The sequence below is a fragment of the Bactrocera neohumeralis genome, chromosome 2, assembly GCF_024586455.1.
Source record: "Bactrocera neohumeralis isolate Rockhampton chromosome 2, APGP_CSIRO_Bneo_wtdbg2-racon-allhic-juicebox.fasta_v2, whole genome shotgun sequence".
Lineage (NCBI taxonomy): Eukaryota > Metazoa > Arthropoda > Insecta > Diptera > Tephritidae > Bactrocera > Bactrocera neohumeralis.
In genome coordinates, this window is record NC_065919.1 from 54,692,258 (window position 1) to 54,718,866 (window position 26,609).

The following is a 26,609-nucleotide window of genomic DNA, read 5'->3' on the forward strand; positions in this document are numbered from 1 at the left end:
CGCCAATGCACATTGTCCATTGCGATTTGTTGCTGGACAACTTTTCAATTACTGGAAACTTTAAAAAGCTTCGTGGACAGTTTATTTTATATGATAATTCATATGCGGAACTTTTGGGATTTTATTTCGACTGGCAGTTGGACTTGGTATTATTTGAAAAGTAAATAAGTAAAAAATCCAGAGAAAAGATTTAAATATTTCGAAGCGAGAAGGGATCTTCAGATTTTTGTACTAATTTCTAAACATTTTGGACTAAGCAAATGGCGATCTTGCTCAAAATTTTATCTCTTTTAAAATTTTTTTTTTTCAAAAATTATTTTTTTTTTCAATTTTATGCTGTATAGCTTACAATCGTACATATAAGTAAGAATTAGGTGCCAAAGACTTTATTAAATAATTCACGCTTCAAATCACACTTGTTTCATTGTCTCCTATAAACTCTCAACGCTTGTTGCAAGTACATGTGTGCACTTGTGTGTTGTGAGTGTGACCTCAAAGAATTTTTCCAAGTAATTCACAGAAATCTCTACATTTCCATATACACAAATCCATAGACACATAATAAAAGGGAGTTCCGCTCAGCGCGAGTTTTATACGCCCTGTTTACACTTTGAAAAATGAACCCTCAAGTATCTCACAAGTGAACTTCGTACAACATGTGTAATGTGATTTTAAATATACATAGTATGTTGTTAGTGTTTCAACCGCAAATGTATCATTTTCTCAAAGTAAAGTGTTTTTGACAGCTGTTGGGGGGTTTTGTAATGAGAACCCCCAACTAATTAGAAAACCAAATCGAAATAAATATTTTTCCCCTTTCACATTTTATTCTCACAGGCATCACGGTATGTGAATTTGCTTGTTATTGCGTTCATCTGTAAATGTAAAAATCTTTTGTCGGCGATTAGTAAAATATACTAGATATTTTTCACCGTTAAAAGTTAACTAGATAGTCCAAATAAAAATATAAAGTTGATATATTCGAGTTCGAGCTTTTATTTCTAACAATACAAATTTGTTTATATCAATTTATTGGAAATATTTATTTTTTCAAAATTAGAATTTAAACAAACTGATTTTTAATATCGAATTTTCGGAAAAAAAATTTACGAAATTAATTTGACTTGAAATATGCACATAAAAAACCAATAATCTATATTCAAATTTTTTATTGTTTATATAATATTTTTTTTTCCAAATCGATTTTTCTGAGATATTCAATGTCAAATTTTCGAAAAAAAAGCCAATTTTTCGAAGTTAATTTTACTAGAAATGCATCAAAAACCAGATATAAATATTAACATTTTTTATTGTTTATATCATATGTGGTTATGTTTCAAAATCGATTTTTAGTAGGTGTTTCAAAAATCAAATTTTCGAAAATCAATTTTTGCACACATTTTTCCAAAGAAAAATAAAAAACAATATTTAAATACTCAAAAATTAAGTAATACATTTATTTACTAATTTGCCAAGATTCGAACACAAAAGTTAAACAAATAATTTCAAAAAAATAAAATGAGAAAGATTTTAAAAATTAACTTATAAAATAAAATTTCCAAACAAAATTTTAATATATTATTTGAAGTTCAGGTTTTCAGAAAAAAAATTAACTAACATAACAATAATTCGAAATACAAATTTTTCATAATATAATCAAAAAATATATAAAAAATTAAGCATTTGTTCGAAAACAAATAATTTAATGCCAAAATTTCAAAATTTGGTTGAAAAAAAATTTGGTACATGAAACGAAATCGGAAACCAAATTTTTAGAACTATATAATATAAAAAATATGTTTTGGAAAACACAAACAAATTTTCAAAAAACTGTTTGCTAAAAAAATTACAACAATACTTCAAGTAAAAATCTCCAAACCTAAAATTGATTTTTTTGTCACATAAAAGACATCAAAATCAATTTTTTTAGAATTAAATTTCAAAAAACAAAAAAAAAATGTTTTCGAAAAAAAAAAATTTCAAATAAGTTTTTTGTTGAAAACATTACAACAATATTTCAAGTATCAAATCTCCAAATTGAAATGTTTTTAAATAAATGTTGCAGTTTTTGAAAATTTAAATTAAAAACACATATTAAAACATATTTTCCAAATTTATGGTTCTATAAAACCACAGTTATAAACAATTTTTATTTAATACATTTAAATTTCTAAATTCAATTTTAAAAGATTGGTTTTCTAAAACTAAAAAAAATGTACATGCATAAAAAGAAATCGGAAACCACTTTTTTCGTAACAATATTTCAAAGAAATTTCTTTTGCAAAAAAAATGTTCAAAAAAAAATGTAAAAAAATTTTTCAGAAAAATAAAATTTAAAAAAATATGTTTTCAAAAAGCAAAATTTAAAAAATTTCAAAGAAATGTTTTTCCAAAAAAAAAAAAATTTTCAAAAAATAAAAATGTTTTGTCGAAAACAAGTTGTTAAAAAAAATTAAAATATATTTTTTCGAAAAAAAAAATTTACAAAAAAAATTTAAAAAATATTTTTTCGAAACCAATATTCAAATAACTGTTTGCTAAAAGCGTTACAGCAATACTTCAAGAATCAAACAACTTCACTCAAAATTTTCAAAGAATTACAATTTCAAAATCGAAATTCCAAAACTTGATTTTTAAAAAGCGAGCATTCAGTTTTCTTGTTCAAAACATAAATATTTCGAAAACAGTGCATCCTAAAATCACGCCATCATTAAATATATTCCTTTATTGGTAACTATTTTTTACAGCATATTTTTAGGCGAATTGATTGAAGTGCATTGCATTATTCTTAATTTATGATGAGTTTCAAAATCTTGCCACACGAAGTCTAAACGTATAAACGAACAAAATGTAATTACAAGAAACCACACACAAACATATACAAGCAATCAAAAATAACTCTCCCACAAGAGTGTACACTCATCTGCGCTCGCACACGGTCGGCTGAACCCGACTAATGATGCCCCACAAGTGATTGCTTGAGGTTATGTTTGCTTCGGTGCTTAGGTTCCACATGCAGCGTAATAATTTGTTGCTGCCACAAAGCTATACATATTCTGCCGATGATGAGAGTGTAGTATTCTTCTATTTTTATAATATTTGCTGTCTGTCGCTTGTGTGTGTGTGTATTTTCGTTGTTGTTTTGCATTGAGTCGTCGCACTGCTGCTCTTGCGCTCGGTTACCTCCCACTGGCGGCTGCGGCGAGTACAAAGTGCAAGATTCGCAAAATGTATCCGTTTCTATATATGCATGTATGTATGGATGTATGTATGTATCCATACATATGTATTTCAATGCATTTAGTGCGTACTTAGTGCGACGCCAAAGACCACCACCTTGACGTACCACATCTTAGCGCAGCGGCTATGGGTCCGTCGGGTGTTCCGTGGCGCCCGCCCAGCATCCCAAGTGTCAACGTCTTCAAAGGCCTCCTGCTGCAGCCAACTCTTTTACACTTTTCCGCGGCAGTTAATGCATTTCGCCACAATCGTCTTTGGCCAAAGTTTATAGAGGACCATCTCATGGCGCTCGCATAAAATTTTCTTTGTAAGCGCTATCGAGGAAGCTCCCACCCGCAACGCCATCTATAAGAATCGTGCTTCCTTTTTGTTTATATTTTTCCATTTATTTTTGTATGTCGTATGTACTTAGGTTTGTATGTGTGTACTTGCGAGCATCGTGTGCCTTAGCGCTTATCGTTAATTGAGTTTCTAGAAATTCGCTGCGTTTGCTCTTGCCACATGGGTTGGCGCCACTTGCCACGTACTAAAATTTGTATGCACTCGGCTATGGCGAAAATTTGGAATAATAAAAATAATAAATTGAAATTATCTGCTGCAAGCAGGAGGTCGTGTTGCAAGCTAATGTAGTAAATAAAGTGCAATAAAACGGCATGGCGTGAGTCATAGAACTTAACGAGCAATAACTAATGACCTCTTTGTAGTAGCTTCCTCGATGCTGGTATCAATTGAGAGTAGAGCAATTATTTTTCATGTGTTTGTCAAGTCTTAGCTAACTCAATCCTAAAGAAAAGTTTATAGTAATGCTGAGTTTTACTAAAATCTCTTGGAAAATCAATGATGCTTGAGCAGATGCATTGTTGTGGTTCTGGAACTATCAATTACTATTGGCACAAAGCGCTTTTTGAGTGTATACCATCTCAATTTCTCTAGAGATGCCAATGCAGTTCTTCACACATGAGCTTTGTGAGGTTTCGGTTCTTACTGACCATTGAAAATCTTTGAACTACTATATGATATGGTATATACAGTTCTTTATTAAGCCAGAAAATAAAACGCTTGAAGCCAATACAATTCTGCTTAGCGGTTTTACTTCTATTCGTACCAGCTTACCATCCCACGAGATATTTCTATCTCGTCTATTTCCACACAGCTTCTGTAACTGTTATCTGGCAAAATTTCCAAACTTACCGCACGGACAGCGACCAGAACTCCTTGTCAGTAGTTTTTTCTATTGGCCCCATTCTTTTTCCGTACCTCCTCTCGTAAAATGCCAACAAGCGAGGAACGTTTAAAATGCTAACGGACTGGTTGCCGCCGCATTTTTCACCACGAAACCGGCTAGCTCATTTCCAATCGTAACTCTATGTCCAGTGATCCATGCTTGTACTCGTAAGATATTGTTAAGTCTAGACTTACTGACGGCAAAGGTCTCATTAGACCTCTTGCGATTGATTTGGGCCAAAAGGATATTGCGACAGCACAAGCAGTAATGGTAGCACAGTTCTGCCAGAGCTCCTGCAAATCTCATTTATCTAGGTATTGTAGAACCCATGATGAGACCTCTTGCGATCCCATTAGACCTCTTGTGATCCAGTTTAGGCGAAAAAGATTTTGCGACCGCACGAGTACTAATGGTAGCCCAGTTCCGGCCAATCTCCTGCAAATCTCATTTATCTGGGTATAGTATAACCCACGAAGAGAATGGAGCTCCTACCCGTTCCCATTTTGTCGACAGCGGGACTATGGTGCCTTTTCCTATCAACACGCAACAGCTTTGCAGTTACCTGCGATTCTGCTGTAGCTTGAGAGCCATACTAGTCTTAACACGAAGTGACTCAATGCCATTGATAGCGAACATTGAAGCTTGTTTTAAAGCTACAGCGGAGAATCCTGAGCCAAAATCTGTCTTTTTGAAAATCCTAGTCTGACCTACTTCTTTAATGAATTTAATCCGCATGCTCATCAAACTCTCTTACAAAGTCAAACAGAGATCAACTATTCTTTTCGTAAGTAAAATTCATTTAAATTACCGTTTCATCTGTTTATATTATTACCATCTTGTATTCCATTGCATGGTCTTCTCCTATTTTTTTATATTTTTTTCCGTTATCGAATTGTTCAGCCCACGACCTCAACCTGCCATCTGTCCATATTGTTTATTTCACGGGCATTGCTCATTCAACCGAACCTATCAAAAAATTGCTGTCTAGTATATAAGAGATAATCGCGTAATCTGACAGCTCTTGGTTGGTGAGTAGTACGACCGTTTAAGTGAATATGAGTGTGCATTCATTTATTCATTTATTCAACGGTTTTCTGCTTCAATTGATGTTAATTGAAATTAATTCGCCGATGCTTATAAATACAAGTGTTCAGGCATATGTACATATGTATGTATTATACGTGTATTCGCATATTTGTATATGCAGACAATACTGCTCGTACTACTACTTATCTGTAGCACATGACCTTCACTTTTTTTTGCTATATGGCGATTTTCAGATATGAGAATACATATACATACATAGGTTAGGTTTCAGTTAAAAAAATATATAAACTTTTCTTGTTGGCTAGTCTCTTTTCGGGGATACCAGAACAAACACCAACAGTTATCTTTTTTCTTTTAATATTCCATTTTATATATAATCATTAAGTAAAAATAGTAACAGGTCAATTGAGGAAATGGTTGCTGGAGGACAGATCTGGAGAATATGGTGGATGCGGTAGCAATTCGAAGCTCAATTCATGGATTTTTGCCAACGTCTTCACTAACATGTGGCACGGTGCATAGTCTTGGTGAAACAGTACTTGCTGTTTCGTCAAATGCGACCAGTTTTCGTCCTTCAAACAGTTCAATAACGCTATGTAATACTAGCTGTAGATGGTCCCTCCTTTTTCAAGGTAGTCATTAAGAATGATTCCATGTGCATCCTAGAAACAGATGTCATAACCTTGCCAGTCGAGTTTTACGTTTTCTCGCGCTTTGGAGCGGGTTCATCGCGTCCAGTCCACTCGGATGATTGCCGATTGGATTTCGGAGTGAAGTGATGGAGCCATGTTTCATCCATTGTCACACATCGACGCAAAAACTCGGGTTTGTTACTCTCGAACAACTCCAAACACTGCTCTGAATCATTAGCTCGTCGTGTTTTTACTCAAAAGTGAACTCCCCTTCACCCACTTTACATAGAACTTCCTCGTACCCAAATGTTCGTGAATGATATGATGTACACATTCAGTTGATATCTTTAGAGTGCCTGCTATCTCGAACAACATCCCGTTATGAGCATTCTAAATTATTTTGTTGACTTTTTAGACATTTTCGTCGGTAACAACCTCTTTTGGGCGTCCATTTGATCATCGTCTTCGGTGCTCCTTTCACCATTTCTAAACTTTGCATACCAACCCTTTATGGTTGATTTTTCTGGTGTAGTATACAGCAACTCGTGATCGAGCTAAGTTTTTGCTTCAACTGTATTTTTTACTCTCAAAAATCAAAATTTTTTTCAACTCGCGAAATTCCTTTTTATCCATTTTTTTCACAAAAATAAAAGTTGCTCCACTCAATGCGATATGTTTCTCAAAGTAATGTTCTGACAGTTGTCAAATTCATACAGGCGCCTTTTGAAGGTTAGCGCTAACTAAAAATGGATTTATTTCTAGTAGCGCCATCTACGTGTCAGGTCGGTATTTGATTGGAATTGATTGTTATCAGTTGTTCTTAAAATTCTTTGGTTTGATATCCATATTGTAAAAATGCCTCGATTTTATTAATTCTGTTGTATTAAAATTTGTAATTGCCAATCCTCTCCAGAAAATATTTTGTATTATTGGCTATTGGCTTTCATAAAACCGTTCATTTTGATAATCATATTGTACTGTTTGATACAGTTTTTTTATACCACCTTCTTTAATAGAAGGCGACTTTAAACTTTTTATTTTAAAGTACCATTAAAAAGTCGAAGTGCCAGCTGATCAAATTTGACCAGGACTGATGAAGAAACGTCCTCTGCTAGATTGTCTAACATTTTCTACTCAACGTCGTTTTTGAAAAAAGTTCAGCTGTTTTCGTACGAGTCTATTATTGACGCGCTTTATACAAATAAGTTTTGGTAATATGACATTTAGGTTATGTTACGATTATTAAAGAGAAATTTATAAATAAACACATACTAAATTACTCATAAAATATTATCATTTATATTTTAAAAAAGCTAATGAAAAGTTATTGATTAACCATAAATACTTTGAGGCTTACTCCTTTGCCTTATAACCCTAAAACCATAAATGGATATTTGTTTTGCGGAAACATAACTTCAAAAACTTCACATAAATTCCTTAACGCATGCGCCATAGCAACTCTTAAGCAATATATTTTTCTTATCAACTAGCAGTAATGAAAAAGTTATGTGCAGTGAAACAATTTATGGTGCAACTGTCTACTTCAAATGCATTATTTGCTTATTAAATCAAGCGTGACAGCATTTATGGGACAATGTTTTTATTAAATATTTCATTAGAAAATGAATTTATAGTCAACAAAATACTAGTGTCAGCGGATCAGACTCGAAGCGAAGCATGTTGTGTGTCGAATTGTTGGGGCGTTACGCCACAGCTGCCTTTGGGACCCCCAACAAGTGTTACATGCATGCAATATGCCCTCGTACACTGTATTGCTCTTCATGTGCATCCTTCTGTGTGTAATTATGCAAGTGCCTATACATGTTTCGAAAATCTCCGGGGACTTCTTAAATTACATGGAATTGATAAAAGACAAACGTTTTTGACAGCCAATATGTGACATAGTCGCTGGAGTAGCATAAGTGTACAGTGGTGGCTGTGAAAATTGGTTCATTATGATATTTTGTATATCGTCACCTAAAATGTAAAACATCGTATCGTCAAAAAAATCGAAATTTAGTTTTTATTGCTTACGATTTAGATATAACCAATATATAACCATTTTATAACCATTTCATAACCATTTTTATAACCATTTGTTTGAATATGAGTGATTTCTATTACCTCGCCTATAAACTGAAAAGTGGTGTTACGTTATTTGGCATTTTGGCTGACGATATGTATTTATCTAGAAAATTTCAAAATTTCCTGTGCTCAGTTGTAAGATTTTTTATATCAAAAAATTAAAACAAAAAATAATTTCATGCTTCTTAATGAGAATAGCCGAATTTTACAACTCTTTTTATGCAATTCCCAACATTTTTCTCATGTGGCGTCAAAACATGAATAAACATGTTCATTTGCTACCTGAAATACATTAAGAAGAGACTCCGAAGATATTCCCTGTGATCGTCAACAGTTTCTTTTCGATGTATTGTATTTTAACTTCTATTGTTGTTCGAGATTTCTGGAAATTTCGGTAATTTAAGATCTCTCTTTGCAAGTAATATAACTCTTAATGCAAAATGTGCTCTCTTCAGTCTACTTTCGGCAGTCATTATGAAACCTTTACATCTATTCCAAATTTTTCCAAAATTTTAACGATTTACTCTCATTCTCTCATAATTTCTCTTGTTTTGCCTGCTTTCAATTAATGGAGCTGCGCTCTTTATAAAAAATCTATATGTAGAGTTCAATACGATAAAAGAGAGTATGCAAATATCACTTTAAAATAGAATAACCACTTCTTTCAATGCTATCAAGTTGTCTTTTACGGTTTTAAAATCAGTTATACTATTGTGAATAGCTCAAATGGGAAAGAACTGCCAAAAGTTACAATACACATTTTTTAATAAACAAAAATCATTAATTTATATGTTTTAAGAACTCGAAACTTGAGTTTAGAGCATTATTTATATTATAATAATACCACTTGAGGGTTAACCAAAACTTAATTAGAGGGGGAAAGAAGAATACATGTGTTCGTCTGTTCGTTTCGCCACTCTCTAAAGCTTTGTGATTTGAAAACTACTATATGTCGATTGTTTCTCGTACTTTCCATTACGAAACTTAATTATGCGCCGAAAAGAGATTACATGTGTTCGTTTCGCTGCTCTCCAAAGCTTTGTCTTTCTCAAAAAGTCAACCGAAATCCTTTTCATATTCAAATTTGCCTAATTTTTCATAGACTTACATCTTTTCTGCTTGAAAAATGTTTTCAAGCACACCACTGTAGGCGCGTGCCAACGCAACCCGTCGGACTTAAACGTTCGTTTTCTAAGGAAGACCTCTAAGGACCTCAATCAATAGCGTAATATCCGTACCACTTGAGCGTGTTTGCCGTAAATCGCCCATACACGCCTGTGTTTATGTAAGTGTGTGGAAATACCAAATGTGTGAAGTCTGTTACGTGTAAAATTTGTTGTTTGCGTTTTTCCGGCTGCGTTTGCTCAGCGCACAGGACACATCTTTAAGAGTGTGCGCGCATGCGCTACAGCACGTCGGTAAGCAGGCGGCAACACTAATGACAAAGGCAAGTGCTACTGTTGTGCACATTGTTCTGCGCTGCATTTACCACAGCTACTTAAATTATATACTAGCAGCTCTATTCTCTTTAGAAATCTTGCCTCTGTATGCTTAAGTAACATAGCAGATGTGCTTAAGTGTTACCATAACGCACTTGCTGGCTTTATATACACATATAATGTAATAAAGTAAAGGAAGTACTTGTAGTAAATGCTGGCATTTATGGTTTTACATATGTATATACTTATACATACACAGTGGAATGCCACAAGTGCTCTTCGGGTCATTAGGGTTGCTTATAAATCAATAAAAAGACGAAGAGGGAAGTGCATTCTGTGTGTAAGTTATTAAAATTATTTATGTATTTGTTATTGTTTCAAATATTTGCTTCATATGTACATATATATGTATAAGCTATATGGACTCAGTCAACTTGCCGTTGCATCTTCGCTGGAGCGATAAGGCTTCTGAGTCAGACAAGGAAAAATACTTGATTGCATTCAAAACCATCTGCGCTCTGTTTGTTAATCTAAAACACAATTCCTCTCCATTTTTATTTCATTTATATTCTTATACCCTGTATAGGATTTATTAAGTTGGTTAAGAAGTTTTTAAAACCCGGCAGCAAACGTCGGAGAGCGTATAAAATATTTATATAAAATAATTTTTCATTATTTTTCGAGATATCGTTCTGAAATTTTGCACACGTTATTTTCTATGTAAGAAACTGTTAATTTATCGGAATCGCTGATATCGGACTGTTATAGCATATAGCTGCCATACAAACTGAACGATTGGAACCAAGTTCTTGTATGGAAAACTCTTTTATTTCATGAGATGTCTTCACGAAAATTGGCTTGGATTATTGTCAAAGAAAACGCTACAGTCTCCAAACAAATTGTTCAGATCGGACCACTATAGCATATAGCTGCCATACAAACTGGAGGATTAAAGTAAACTTCTTGTATGAAAAACGTTTTTATTTCACGAGATATCTTCATGAAATTTGGCACGGATTATTGACCAAGTCAACGCTACAATCCACGAATAAATTGTTTAGATCGGACCACTATATCATATAGCTGCCATACAAACTGACCGATCAAAATTAAGTTCTTGTATGAGAAACTATTTTATTTCTCGAGATATCTTCACGAAATTTGGCATGGATTAATGCCTATGTCAACAATTTAGTCTGCGAAGAAATTGTTCACGTCGATTTACTATAGCATATAACTGCCATACAAACTGAACGATCAAAATCAAGATTAAGATGCTTTTATACCATTCTAGGCCATAAGAAATGCACATGTGAAGGGTATTATAGCCTCAGTGCAGACGCAGTTACCTTCTTACTTGTTTTTGTTTTATTTTTTTTTTTAATATTTTTATATTTTCCATTTGTACCGCCTTCTTTTCTCTTTATTTACTTTTATTGTGTAGTAAAAGTCACTGTTTTGTTATTGTTGTTCATGTTTTCTCTATCTGTGCTGTTTTTGTTTTTGCTATTTTTGAATCATCCGCAACAACAAGTCGTAATTATCTGCTTTTAATTATCAGTTACATTTCTGCGGTCTGCCGAATAATAACGCCTTTATCAGTCAGCTGTCTTGACAGGTAGTTAGTTATGTTTTTACTGTTATGTATTTGTACGTGTCATTGTGCGCATTGTCTATTTTTTTTGTGAGTTCCACAGATAACAGTTACCATCCACTTGCTAGTTTCGGCTTATCGCCGAGTGTTGCTTACTTAAGTGACTTTCATTGGCAGCTCCTGTGTGTGTGTGTGTTTGTGTGTAAATACTCAAAATCTTGCTCCAAAGTGCTAATCAAAATCTACTCACAAATGCACACATACATAAGTGATTTAATAAAAATATACACTATAAATATTTTCCTAGCTTCCAAATGCTCTAATAAACGAACGAATCGAGAGCTTTTTGCAAATTACTCGTGCGTCTTCTGTCATTATGCTCCTCAAGCTGCTTTTCTATTCCTCTAGTTATGCGCTCTCTATGTGCTAGCTTTCTGCTATGCTCTATGCCTCTCGAAAGCACAAAAAATTCTTGGTCAACCCACATTTCAGTTCCACATTCTCGGCGCTTTACGCTCCGCATTGCACCGCCCGCTCCGCCCTCCTAATGCAATACAACAAAAACAACATATAACGCTTGTTGTTGTTTTAGATTTCCGTTAATTTGTTGCTGCCTGATATGCTGCTGCTCAATTTTCTGCAATATCAGTGAAAACAACAACAATAGCGACAACAACAACAATAGCGACAACAACAACAATGGTCACAATATCAAAAACAACGACAACCACGCAAAGTTGTACGAAATGCAATAAAACCATATACTGGCGCACATTACAGTGCATAAGCCACAACAACAACAACAGCAACAAACAGAGTGTAAGCAACAACAATGCAGCGCAGTGCAGTGGCGGCATTGCCAGCATCAGTCCACTGCTTAAAGCACTCTTGCGCTTGCTGTACAAAAGACCGGCAGTCGGGGAGGCCATGGCAGGCAATTGAATCCACAGCCAACAACAGCAACAATATGCCCATCACATCGTGTGACTTATTTTCTATGTACTTTACTTTCGTGTGCGTGCGTTTGTATGTATGCATGAATGTGTGTGTGTGTTGCTACAATTTCCACGAGTGTGCTGTGTACTCGGTCGCTGGCTCGGCTTCAGTCTCCTTGAGCTTGTGGAACTGTGAAAATGTGTGACGCGTGATTTTCCTCAAACGCGATTTTCCGTGCCGTTTTGACTGATATTATTAAATATCTCTTTTATTTTCAACATTTCGTTTGTGTTTTTAAATAATTTCGACAATATTTTGCTATTTTCTATTTATACTTACGTAAACTTTATGTGCGTGCAACTCTGTGCTTCCATAGTACAACTGTGAAACCGAAGAAATTACGGAAAATTGTCGGACAATATTTATTAGTCTGGAATCCTTCGCAGTGTATGACGCAGTTTGAGGCGTAAATCGAAGGAAATTGAAACTTCAGCAGCAGACCTTGTGAATTTCAATGCTGTAAAGTGCAAAAAGTACCTATGACATATTTACATTAAAACAAATGTAAAAAAATATATTTTTAATTTATATATGGAACAAGTGTCGACGTAAAGAGTGTTTCAAAAAATATGTGCTATTATATGCACATAAAGGAAAATATAAATAAAGTGTGCAAAGAAACGTCTGTATGTAAGAGAAACCTTTGACTTTGTGCCAATGTATTTTTTATAGTAAATACAGTGAGACGTCGTTCTAAGTGTGCGTTTTGTGCATAATTGTTACATACTGTTTAAAAAAATATATAAACATATATTTATATATGTTACATTGTAAACGACTCGAACGACTATGGCAATACTAAGCAGCTGAATAATTTAATTAGACAAAAAAATTATTGCCTAGTGGTAAACCGCAGGTATACGCAATTGGTAATTAAAGCTGGAAAATTATTTATTATTATTTTTTATTTTAAGAAATTAAATAAAAAATCGAGTTTCTTAAATTTCGGCGCTTGAAAAATACTTATGAGTTCTCTTCCACATTACGCCGCCACTAAAGAACTGTATGAGAATTAATGTTGCTATAATGTGTTGGAACGAAACCCTGTAGATTCACAAAAAAGAAACAGAAATTTCGACATAAGCTTAGTATAAAATATAAAATATGTTATATATCCATATACTGGCACTCATGCCTGCCGCTGTCTAGCTTTTCATGGGAAAAGCTCCAGCTAATATAAACATTTTTTTAATGATATTCACTGTAAAAAATTATTTTAGGCGCATTTTTGTTTACATTTCCACGCACGCGTTTGTATGTCGATTTTCCACGTATCTATCTACCCTTTTATTATATATTTTTATGTGCTTACAATAAGCCTACCCCCTCCCCTTATTTTACACTCGAGCATTAAAAATTCTTTCTGCTTTTGCTATCTATTCATTTGAATTTTTTTCTCCACTTGTTTGTTCGCTACCATTCGTTAATGATTTCTTCATTAGCGTCTATTAAGCAGTTGCTTTGCCGTTGGCGCTCAGCGGTTCTCAGTCTTATGCAAGCATAAATTGCATAAGTGTTTGTTACTTAAGTCTCGAAAATGCTTTTGTCAAATAGGTTAAATCCATTTTATGATTAGTTTAAGGTGTCTGCTATGCTTCGAATTTATTATGCTGCGAAATACGATTTATTGTTGTTGCTTGTTTACGGAAATGAAAGCGCTAGATATTTGCTTGTTATTGTAAAAATAAAAATTCTACATTCAAAATAAGATTTATTCAGCCTTATAGCTTACATGTTTTGTTGAATTTGTAAGGAATGTTTGTGTTTTTGCATAATAAATTAATAATGAATGGATTTAAAAAAACTTATATAATCCAAATTTGCAAGTGAGAGCGACCGCTTTTCATATTATTTAGACATATTCCTCATTAAATCTCGTTGTAACGGTTTAAAAAATTGTTTCTTTGTTTACTTATATGGGACTTTATATCTTACTCTAAGTTCAGTTTCATAATATCTCAACAATATCAGTCGTATCTATCATCAATACTTCAGCTCGTCTTTAGTTAAATGTTATTTAAATATAAATATTATTTTTCTCTTCGTTTAAAAAATCTGAGTGTACACTCCAGCGTTGTCAAAAGTCCAAAGCTAATAATAGTGAGGTTCAAAGTCAAAAATCGCTTTTAAGTGCCAGCAAAGTGCAAGTAATTAATTATTCTTATTTTTGGTTTTCCCAATTTACTATAAAAATATATAAAATTGATATTATTCTTACTTTTTAGAACAGGTTTTGTTTCAAAATCTTAAGTTTCCCTCAAATACCATATAAGGTATGATCCATTTCGATGTTCCCTACCTTTTTTTTTTTGAAAGAAAAAAACACAGAAACTTCAATTTTAATGGCAAATGTTTATTATCATTCGAAAGGACATTCTTTGGCATTTATGTTTTGGAGATTATCTCTTTCAAATGTTGGTTGTGGCTATGTCTAAGATGAACCATCCGTTGAGTCCGATTTTCAATGACTTCTTCAAGCATTCCAACTGGTAACCGGCTAAGACACACGTGATGTTTTGCTCCAAGGCCTAAATCGAAGCGGGATTGTTCGCATAGACCTTAGACTTCACATATCCCTACAAAAAAAAGTCACACGATCTTGGTGGGCAATTGATCGTCTCAAAACGTAAAATTTCTGCTCCCTGAAGTGTTCTCTCAATAAATCCATTGATCGATGAATGTATGGAAAGTGACGCCGTCTTGTTGTAACCAAATGTCGCCGGAATCACGAGTTTCAATTTCAGTCATCAAATAGTCGGTTAAGATGGCGCGATGACAGTCTTCATTGAGAGTTACGTTCTTACCGGCATTACATTGTACATATTTTTGCCCACACCAAATCGTTGTTTTTTCTGGGTGAAATGGTAGCTTTGAATTTTTTCAGGCTGCTCTTCGTCCCAAATGTGATAATTTCGCTTGATTACATACCCAATGAGCAGGAAATGGACATCATCGCTGAAATTTTTTTATATGTTTTTTTATATATTTTTTTATATATATTTTTTTATATATATTTTTTTATATATATTTTTTTATATATATTTTTTTATATATTTTTTTATAACTTTTTTATATGTATTTTTTTTTTTTAATTTTTTTTATTTTAATTTTTCATTCGACATTTTTTTGTACGTAATTTTGGCCACATCCACAATTTTTCTCAAATTCGAAATCCTTCGTAATTTTCGCCACACCCAAAATTCTACATAATTTAATTTTCTGCCCCACCCTGTATCGTATTGACTTCTTAGCCTTTTACTTTTGTCACTTCCAAATTAAATAAAACACTGTGTGATAAAAATACGAAGAGAAGCGCGAAAATGATTGCTTCCGCATTCAACGCTCGAACTATCGAGCTATCAGCGATCTTTTCTTTAGCAAATATTTGAAAAACAAATAGAACATCAAGACAAAAATAAGCAACATAAGCACCACAGCGCATTCGAAAGAAGCATAGTCGCATACCAACAACAAACCAAAGCATTTGCATTGCACTCCATTTGCTTTTCATCGCATTCATCAACGTTTCCCTTTACCGCATGTTATTTTATTTTACACTTTGGTCTTTATTTTGTTGCTGTTTTATGCGCTGCCAGTACAATTGGTCAGCGAATGAATGGAATATTGAGAACTTAAGATTTTTATAAAAGAGAGATAAAAATAAATAAGTAAGAAGAATTGTGTTCGAATCACATTAAACGAAAGCATAAAACTAGAATACTAGGCTTCCTAAAAGAGATATTAAGTTAGTGAACGACATTAAGTAGATGTAGAGTGGGCGCGGTCATCTAATAAGAATATTTAATTATTATTTATTGTTTTTTCAAATCTGAGAGGTCTTTGTTAGATACAGAATGGAATTGAAGTTTTCTACTTCTAAAGCAAAGCTAATTTGAAGCCCTCAGTATTACGATTCCGAGTTTAAAGGAGTTTAGTTCTTATACGTATTTTCTTACTAATGTTTTCGTTCTACATGAACTGTTAGAGAGAGATGGGGAGAGAAACAGTGAGATCGTGCCGATCATAAAGCTCGACTTTTCTTGGAAAAAGTATCGAATATCGCTTACTCCTATATAATTATCGGCTTAGAAAGTCAGTCCTATGAAACTAGTGCGATTAGGACACAATATTAGAGCTTTAAATATAATTTTCGCTAAAAAACGCTGAACTAAGTGCTACTGTTCACTCCATGTAAACACCATAAAAGGTATTTGTGACATGAAAATTTCTCTTAAGTAAAGTCGAATGTGGATTCTTCTTCTTCCTTGGCACTACAAGCGTTTGTCGGTCTGGGCCGAGACCACGAAACTTCGTCAGTTGCCTCTATCCTTTGCGGGGTCACGTCAGTTGCATATCCCAAGTGCAGACTGGTCGCTATGCATTTGGTCTTTCCATTAGATGTGTGAGCGCCCTTATTTCCGGGTCTCCAGATGAAGGAGCATTTCCGGGTCTCCAGATAAAGGAGCATTTCGCTGGAGCGTCATCCTCCAGCGCGTTCGTCCAATTTTTATGCGCTTAACTATATCCATGTCGCCGCAAAGCTCATACAGAACTCATACAGAGTTCATACAGTTCGTGGTTCTATCCTCTTCAATCCTCTTCAATATTCATCGCTCACGCGGGCGGCTCCAAAACTCTTGCGGAGAACAGTTCTTCCGAATTCTACAAAAATCTTTAATCGCGGTTCGTCATCCGCCATTTTTCTGCGCCGTATAATAGAGCGAGAATAATAAAAGACTTATTGAGCGTAATATTTGTTCGTCGGGAGAGGGATCTCAATTGCCTAACGATCGCAAAAAACGAGAGTTATTCTGTGCTTGATCTTTAGGCATTTTATTTGGCTATTATATGATTTTGAAAATCCCACTATAGGCCCTCGTAAGGTAGCAAAGTTGCAAGTTAATGCATTTCTCTCTAAAAGTCATAATTTTTTGTTAATTTTTTGCGCAATTTATTTAGTTAGCTGCTTGAAAAGCACAAAGTTCTAAAAAGCGCTGAAATCCGGTACGAAAATATCCAAATTATGCGCTTCCAAGCAACATTTTACTCTGCATGGAGCATAAATATATTAGATTCGTGCAAAGTTGGTCATAAAAATGTTGCCATAATGTTCATGCCTATTTTTTACGAGTATGCCTGCAATTTGAAAAATCAGCCAGTGGCAGCTACAGCCGCAAACCACCGCTAATGGCAGGCAATGTACAGCATTTTTGCTGCAACAAATTGCCAGCGGCAATTAGAGGTGGGAAATTAGGCGATGCAACGAGCGTGGCGCAAGCACTCACACATAAATAAATGTATGTATTTGTGTGCAAATATGTTGCCAGTTGTTGCTGTTGTTTGCTGCTTGCGGTTGTGCATTTACATACCTATTTACGTGTGTATTTTCTCGCATCTTCACGTAGTCTTCGCAATTTTCTAAACATTTCAAAACATTGCTATTTTTATAAAATGCGGCAACATGCAACTTTTGGCGCGCAACTCCAACGTTGCATACACTTTATGCACCATGCATACTCACACACATACACACATGCAACAAGCAGCGCTGAAACGCATTTTTATGCGCCTACATAAACATTAGCGTTGCGTATTTGCTATTTTTAAAGCTTTTTACACAGAAACTTATTTTCTTTTTACAAATAAGTGCATTTGTGTGCGTGCATGTGTGTGTGTGTGTTTATTTTGCTATTCACTATTTTCCATTTCACTTTAGCTATATTTGTATGTTGGCTTTTTGCGCGCGATTTTTACTGCATTTTCTTATGGCTGTGTACACATGTTGGCTGCATTTTACCGTTAAAACTTGTGAAAGAGTCAAAACTAAACAAACGCGCGTAGAAATTGCAATAACTAAAAACTCAAATATAAAACAAGCGACTATAAGTGAAAAAAGCAACAACAATGCTATTGTAATCGTACTATTTACAACCATTGCGACGACAGCAACAAAAAGTACTACATAAAAACACATGTCAATAATATAGGCCAACTCGGCTGAAGTGCATTGAACTGCACAGCACTGTACTTCGCTGTTAGGTGGTAGTATTAGGAGTATACATACATATGTACTAATGCCATGTACAATTTTATAGATACATAAATACATATGTACATATATTTTAATACTTATGTCGAATAAGGACTCGGGTGAAAGCTTTGAGAGGAGTTGTATGAAAGTTTTATTCAACTTTAATATTTTATTTGACTGTTATAACGGTAATTCGTTTAGTTTTTAGGAAATTTAATCTTTGCAGCTTCCATAAGCTTCATAGCTTTCAAAAATGAAGCTTCGGAGCTTTTCTAAATGAAAGCTTGAAATATGGGAATATATTTTAATACTTACATATGTCCAATATGGACCCGGGTAAAGGCTTGAGAGGAGTTGTATGAAAGCTTTATTTAACTTTAATATTTTATTTGACTGTAATTCGTTTAGTTTTTAGGAAATTTTATCTTCTGCAGCTTTCTTAAATGAAAGCTTTGCAGCAGTCAGAGCTTTCATATATGAAAGCTTTTGTAGCTTCCTTAAGCTTTAGAGCTTTCGTAATAATATAACATAAAAAACTGATAATACTGGTTATCTTGTTCACCAGAGACCTACTTTCTGACCGTCTCAGCATCGCATTCGTTTATTGGTCCACAGCCTTTTTGGCTTTTTTGATCTTTTATGGAGTAAATTGTTCGATCTGCGATCAGCTACACATTTTAAACTATTCCATAACTGCAAAACATTTCACAGATAACAAACTACTGTTTTTACTACTTTTTTTGAGCTTTTATTGTCAGAATGACATTTTTATGTTTATATTATCTTGGAATAACTTCCGTATTAAACTAATATTCCTTGAGTGTGACCATCTTTTTACCACGATACGATCATATCCAGAAGCTACTAAGTACTAGCAAAAGAAAGTCTTTAACTACCTCATAAGTACTAAAAATAAACCGAAAGAGCTTTTAATGCCTTTTTCGGTGCTAATTTTTATCTATTCTTGCATAAAAATAATTTTTTGGAGCTGAATTGTTAAGATTGTCCTTTGGTTTCTGTTAAATAATCATAGTTATTGGACTATTTATCGTCATTGATGTAACTCTTCAGGAAATCCAAAAAAATTCACAGTTGGTTCGAGAAAAAGCTTTTGCCTGTAACATTTAGTCAATAAATTATGAAATATAACCCAACAACATATAATTTCCATCCGAATTTCACTAAAATTCAAAATTTTCGGCTCCGAAGTAAATGTCAGAGTTCATATAAATATGTATTTAAATTCATTTTAATATTCAGCGTGATGAGTTGAGTAGATTTCGTCATATTCCTCTGTCCGTCAACCTGGCTGTATATATGCAAACTAGACCTTGAGTTTTTGAGACATTGATCTGAAATTTTTCTTACGTCATTGTATTCCCAAGGGCATCCACATTTGTTAGAATTGTCGATATCGGTTCTCTATAGTATACAGCTGTCATAAAAACTGTCCGATCAGAATCAAGTTCTTATATGGAAAACTTTTTTATTCCACAAGATATCTTTACGAAATTTGGCATGTATTATTGTTAAAGTCAATGCTACAATCTCCTAGTAAATTGTTCAGATCGGTCCACTCCATCATTTAGCTGCCATATAAACTGGCTAATCAAAATCAAGTTTTGGTATGGAAAACTTTTCTATTTAACAAGCTAGCTTCACGCAATTTTACATACATTATTGTTCGTTGTAACGATGCAATCTTCGAACAAATTGTTCCGATCGGAGCGATATAACATATAGCTGCCATACAAACTGTCCGCTCATAATCCAGTTCTTGTACGGCAAGTTTTTTCATTTGTGAAGAGTAAGAGCTTAGACGCAAACCAAGTGACCTCAGCATTGCTGCTTCTGATCCGGAACATATGCACTTATGTCACTCCCCTTTAACTTGAAATGCGTGTCATCAATCAGTAAGTAATACTAACGTACTGTTTTTTATTTGTTTGCCGCGCTTGAAGCTTACACATCATATCATATACGCTTTCACTGAATAAATATATACCTAATCTTTCTTCTACCGCTTCTTTGGCAATTTTAAAGCTCTACATACTGATAATTCAAGTAGTCATCATCATTATATATTTCTCATTGAACGCATTTCCTTAATTCTTGACTCATCATTTCTACTGTCAATACCACCGACGACTGTCTATGAAATGGGCTTCGTGCCGTTCGACATCATTTCATAAGCGCATGCTTCGTGAGTTTGGGCGCGTGTGCACGCTTAACTGCAATTCTGCTGCGATAAGGTCCACTTGAGCGGCGGCGAGCGAGTAAAAACGGTAATGACATGACCAATAATGTACATATATGTAGTATATATGTTTGTATATATGTTTGTATTTATGTATGTATATATATTTGTGTGTATGTATGTAGTTAGATTTGTATGTAAATAGTGGCCGCTCAGCACTGTCTTCACTTTCTGTTGCTGTAGCTGCTCATAAAAATCGACTTCATTGAAAAGTTCAAATGTGATTGAACTTCGCTATTTTCAAGTGAATTTATGCATGCGTGTGTGTGTGCTGTTGCATTGCGTGTACTTCTCTTGTATTTGTTGTTGTTATTATTTGCGCTTAATTACCGTCATTTGCATGCGATGGCAGCAGACAAGCCTGCACCAAGCAGCATCCTAACGCGTTGCCATCGATCGGCTTAGTTACCTAGCTGGCTGGCCCTACATGTTGTGGCATGCAACTAGCATGCAAATGCATTGCAGTTACAAAAACAACACAACCAGCAATACCAGCAACGCTTTAGCGCTGATCTCATCGCGGTCGCACTGTGGTTGTTGTTACTTGTGCTGCTGCTCTTTCAGTTTATGCTGAGCAATTTGCCTTGCTGTTAGTTTCACTCGCTTGTTTATTTATCTAGTTGTTGTTGGTTTTGCTGTTGTTGCCCACAGTTGGCAAGGTGCAAAATGCCAAATGCCATCAGCGTTGCGTACACAGCCCACTTGCGTGAAGCAATTCATACACGACGCTAAGTGCTGATTGTTGTAATTTGCTGGTGATTTTCCCAAACGCTTTGAATGTGGCGTGAATTCGCATGCAACAACACGCAATAGAACTGCAAATGCATGTATTTATTTATATATGTGTGCAGATGTTCCGCTGCCTCTGCTAAGCACTCTTCACTAATTTGCGTTCACCTTCGGCGTCAGCACACACTGCGTATACGCAACCTGTCGTTCTGCTGCTATGCTTGTGGCAAGTTAATGACGGCAGCATTGCGGTAACTGCAATTTGTCACGCCTTGCTTTGTATGTTTTGTGCATTTCAGCACAGCATCAATACTTCCTCGATTTCGTTGCGCTTGTTTTCCTGCATTTCATTCCCGTTTTTCATGCGTTGCGTGCGTGCTATGTGCGTGTCGCTCCTCATTGTGCTCGCACTAATATTCCTCTGTGCTGTATTTTTATTTTACGCCATCTTGTGTATGGTTTTCATTCTTATTGGCTGCAATTCAAGTAGTCTACAAATAAATTTATGCATACACACATACACATATAGATTATTTATAAGCCCGTTTGTTTATGTTTGTGCTCTTATAATTTGTGTGTTTTTCTTATTTTGTATTTCTTGTTAATAGTTTTATTACTTTTTGCCACACAAGCAATCTGAGGCACATACACACATACTACTTAGTTTGCGCTTTGATCATGAGTTTGTGTTGTGTTCACCGTTCTAAGTGAGTGCACGCAAACAAGTCCAATTACAACTACAATTTTCTATAAGTTTTCATATATACATATGTATGTACTATGTATTCACTTACATATGTGTATATATACATATGTATATGTTTGTTGCATGCAGGCACTTTAGCTGTCATTGCGGCAGCGTTTTTGCATACAAACTTGCATTTATAAAGTGTGATGTTGCACAGCTATCTCTAGAGATATGAATGAGCTTGCATTCTTATGCGTGAGCACTTCGCATATTGATCGCTACTACAGAGTGGGTTGACAATGAGAATATTTTTATTTTGATATTTTTGTGGAATTTTTTAAATTTTTTATTTAGTTTTTATACTTATTTTAAATAATTTTTTGTATTAAGGTTTTAAACTATTAATTGTTTTTTTTTTTAATATTTTCATTTTTATTAAAATGTTTTTTTTATTAAAATGTTTTTTAGTATTTTTTTTAAAATTTTTTTTTTTATTAAAATTTTTTTTATATTTAGTTTTTTTCTAAATTTTTTTTTAAAATTTATTTTTTTTTTTAAAATTTATTTTTTTTTTATTAAAATAATATTTTTTATTTCAATATTTGCTATTTTTCGTGTTGTTTGTGCGCTTTTCACAAATTTTTTTATATAGTATTTATTATTTTAATTTTATTTTTGTTGTGTTTAAGATTTTTATTATTGGTTTGTTTTGCTTTGTAAATTTGTACTTTTTATAATTTTTAATTTTTTCTGTTGCTTCTGCAATTTTTGCAAAATTGTTTATTTTTTATTTAGCTTTTTTGTAGTTATTTTGTTTTTAATAAATATTTAAACTTTTAATTGCTTTAATTTTGAAATTCATTTACATTTAATTTTTTTCATGTTTTTGTGCAATTTTTAATTCGTTTTTTACAATTTAAACTTTTTATATTTTATTTTTATTTTTATAAAATTTATATTTTTATACTTTTGTATTTTATATAAGTTTTAATTTGTTTTATAATTGGTGTAATATTTTTTGTATAATTTATTAATTTTTTGTGCATTTTTTTATTTAGAATTTAAAACTTTTTATTTATATTATATTTCTTATGTGTTATTTAAAATTTTTGTTATTGTATCTGTATTTTTATATAATTTTTAATTTGCTTTATTTATAATTTTCTTTAATCTTTTTTTATTTTTTATATTAATTTTAAAATTAATTGGTGCAATATTTTTTGTTATAATTTATTAATTTTTTGTGCCTTTTTTTTGTTTAGAATTTAAAACTTTTTATTTATACTATACTTTCTATGTGTTAGTTAAAATGTTTATTGTATCTGTATTTTTATATAATTTTTAATTTGTTTTAGTTATAATTTTCTCTCAGGTTTTTATTTTTTATATATTTAAATTTTAATATATTTTTAATTTTTGTCTTTATTATAACTTATTAATGTCTTTAAAAATTTAATTCCTATTTTTTGTATTTTTTCTATAATTTTTGATGGTTTTTATTTATAACTTTCTCTAAAGTTTAAGTTTAAAATATTTTAATGTTTTTTATTTTATTTTTGTTTATTATACCTAATTTATACATTTTTTCTGTAATTTTTTTACTTAGAATTTAAACTTTTTTATTTTTTTTTATATTTTTTATGTAGGTTTTCCAATTTTTATTTTTAAATTTTTATATATTTATGATATTTTTATTTATATTTACATATATATTTTTACATATAATTTTTAATTTGTTTTATTAAAATTTGTCTCTAAAGTTCATATTTTTTTTTATTAATTTTAATAGTTTTTAAATTTTTTTCTGTTTATTAGAATTTAATAATTAATTTTTTTTTAATATTTGGTTTTTCTTTTCTTTTTTCTTTTTTTTCTTAATATTTGGTTTTTTCTTTTTTTTGTAATAGTTTGTTTATTATTTATTTAGTTTTTTCTTTTAAAAGTATCGACAGTTCAGCGTTGCTGTGCTTTATTCCTTAGTTTCTTTCAACAGATTGTTGTAATAATTCTTACAATTTCCCTTAAAATTATTTTTCATCGTGCATAAAACCCGCTCCACATACTGTTGCACAGATGCTTTACGCTTTGTTGAACATGAATGCCAATATCAATATCTTTCTATGTACTTAATCTGCTTGCTGCTCACAAAGGGAAACATACGATAACTTTTGTAGTTGTTATTGCATTAATTGCTTGAGTAATTCTCAAGTATTGTAGTGCTGTAGTTTAGTTTACTTTGATCAAAGTTGTAGGTCTTCCTAGTTTCTATTTGAAATCGTTTAGTGATTCTAGTTGCTTTCGCTTCGTCAGATCTTTATAGAGCGGCGAATCGAACAAACAACTGGTATAAATGCAATAAACTGGTATAAATAATTGGAAATAATAAGTGGTTATACATTTTAATGAGTTATGTAAACACTATCTTTTATAGCACCAACAGGCAACTGGCATTTAAATCTGAATTCCACTTGAACAAAAAGCTGCCATCGAAAGTGCTCAGCACAAGTCACAGTGCTAATATTAGAAAGCAAGCGTTCTAAATATACAAGTAATTAGTAAATTTCGATTTTTCTCCTCACTTTCACTCCCTCTCGCCTCTTTAGTTGTGCTATTTACGACTACAATCAGCCCACCTGCATATTTTTCGCATGAAATGCCATAAGTAAATTGTTTTTATTGTCATTTAACTTAAAATTAGCAACAAAAATATTTCATAATCAACTTAATTTCTGCAAAGCCAGCCACTGCCATCTACCTTTAACTCAAACACAGGCCGCTACACAGCAAAATCTTGGCCGTCTGCCATCGATTCCCCGGGCGGCGCAGCGAAGGTGGCGAAAGATTGCAAAAAGTTGCGCAAATAATCAGCAGCTTCGCTTCGCTTACCTTTCCAGTTGCACGTTCGACCAAACTTTTCCATTTATACACGAATGAACACACACATACACGCGCACACGGAGACAAGGAACGCAACTACATGCTTGGATGGCGGCAGTGTGACGGCCATTTTGTTTTCTGTAGATGCAAAAAAAAAATTTTAAGGCAAATTATAGAATAAATAAAATAGAGCAGGGAGAAAAAACTGTAAAAGGCAAGGCATATTGAAATAATGTAGAAATTGTGAAGTGAAGCAAAACTTGTGCAATGTTTTGCAAATAAATTGCGAGACTCGCTGACACGCGGACGCTGCGCCATGACGGCGTCGCTGTCGCTGCACGCTGGAACGAAGCTTGAAATCTAGACAGGCAAATAGCACATAAGCAAACATACATACATATGTATATACACATATATTTATGTAGATACATAGTTGAATAGTAAGTTGAGTGACAGCAGGTCCTTTGCCAGGACGACCCATTCGCACTGCATCATTCAGCACTCGAACAATGCGTCAAAAGTTGCACAAGCATGGAGCCAGTCACTGCACACACACACACACACACTAGATACACTACACTAGAAGGAAGCACGCGGCAGTTGGGTTGAGTAAAAAGCAGAATCTGCAGCCTGCATTGTAGACACGTTGGCGCTGCGCGTGCTCTTGCTGAGGCGTGTTGCTGCTAGGCGCGCTTAGAGATTGAATTGCTGTAGCGGATGTTGTAGTTGTACTGCAGTGCGTTGTAAATTCATAGCAAGACAAAAGGAAGCTAGTTAAAAGCCGTTGCTGCGTACATGTGGCAGGGAGGAAGGGAGTCAACAGTTGCAAGTGCGATGCTTGGGTGGCATGTGGCAGACAGTGAATTTGATTTGTGTGCAGTTGGAACTTTCGCTTTCGCACACCAACACGCACACACGCACCTACAGCTATTGTGTTGCATGCTCAATGGCGCCAGCTCACGCGGCTACAAGTGTGAGCTTTTGCTTTGTCGAAGTTTTTGCTGCATTCTGTTGTTGTAGTTTGAGCCGCATAGTCCCTTGCGTGCTAACTGGTTTGTTAGAGAAGCAGTGAGGGGTTAACGTCAGGCGTACCAGGAAATGACAAAATAAGGAATGCTTTACACGTCATTCTCGAGTTTGCTGGCTTTGTTTGTTTGGCGCTGAGTGTAACGGTTATAATGCTTGTATGCCTGTGTCTATGTATCTGTTTGTACATACATATATATAAATATATATGTATGTGCGTGTGTGCTTTAGTTGGCGCATGATTCACACTTTTGTTGTGGTGTTAAGTCAGCGGCAGGGTGTCGCACGTTAAAGGTTTTGCACTTTCTTGGCGTGGCAAAAATCTTGCACAAAATTAAAGCGAAAAGGGGTGTATTTATTGCTTGACATATTTGTTGCAAAATTATTTTCGGCCAATATGAATCATTCCCAACGGTTTATGTTTACAAACATTTTTTTTTTCGGTGTATTCTATATAATTATAATTACATACATACATACATATACATACATATATCTATGTATATATCGTCACCTAAAATGCAAAATAACGTAACATCAATTTTCATAAGTTTACAGGCGAAGGAAAAACGATATAATAGAAAACACTTAAATTGAAAAAAATTTTGAGTTTTGGTTATAAAATGGTTATATAATGATTATCATACTCATATTGAAACAAAATTTTAGTTTTTGTTATAAAGCGGTTATATATTGGTTATCATATTCATATTGAAACAAAATTTGAGTTTTGGTTATAAAAC

General features: G+C 33.6%; 1 protein-coding gene across 4 annotated transcripts in view; it reads left to right on the plus strand.

Moving 5' to 3' along the window:
- Window positions 1-12,383: 12,383 nt before the first annotated feature.
- LOC126767899 (uncharacterized) overlaps window positions 12,384-26,609 on the plus strand; it is a 41,879-nt gene continuing 27,653 nt past the window's right edge. For 3 of the 4 annotated variants that reach the window (XM_050485615.1, XM_050485617.1, XM_050485618.1), the window contains exon 1: window positions 12,384-13,127. The gene's annotated coding sequence lies outside the window, so the exon portion shown is untranslated. The remainder of the gene's footprint in view (window positions 13,128-26,609) is intronic. The other variant, XM_050485616.1, reaches the window with a different exon arrangement.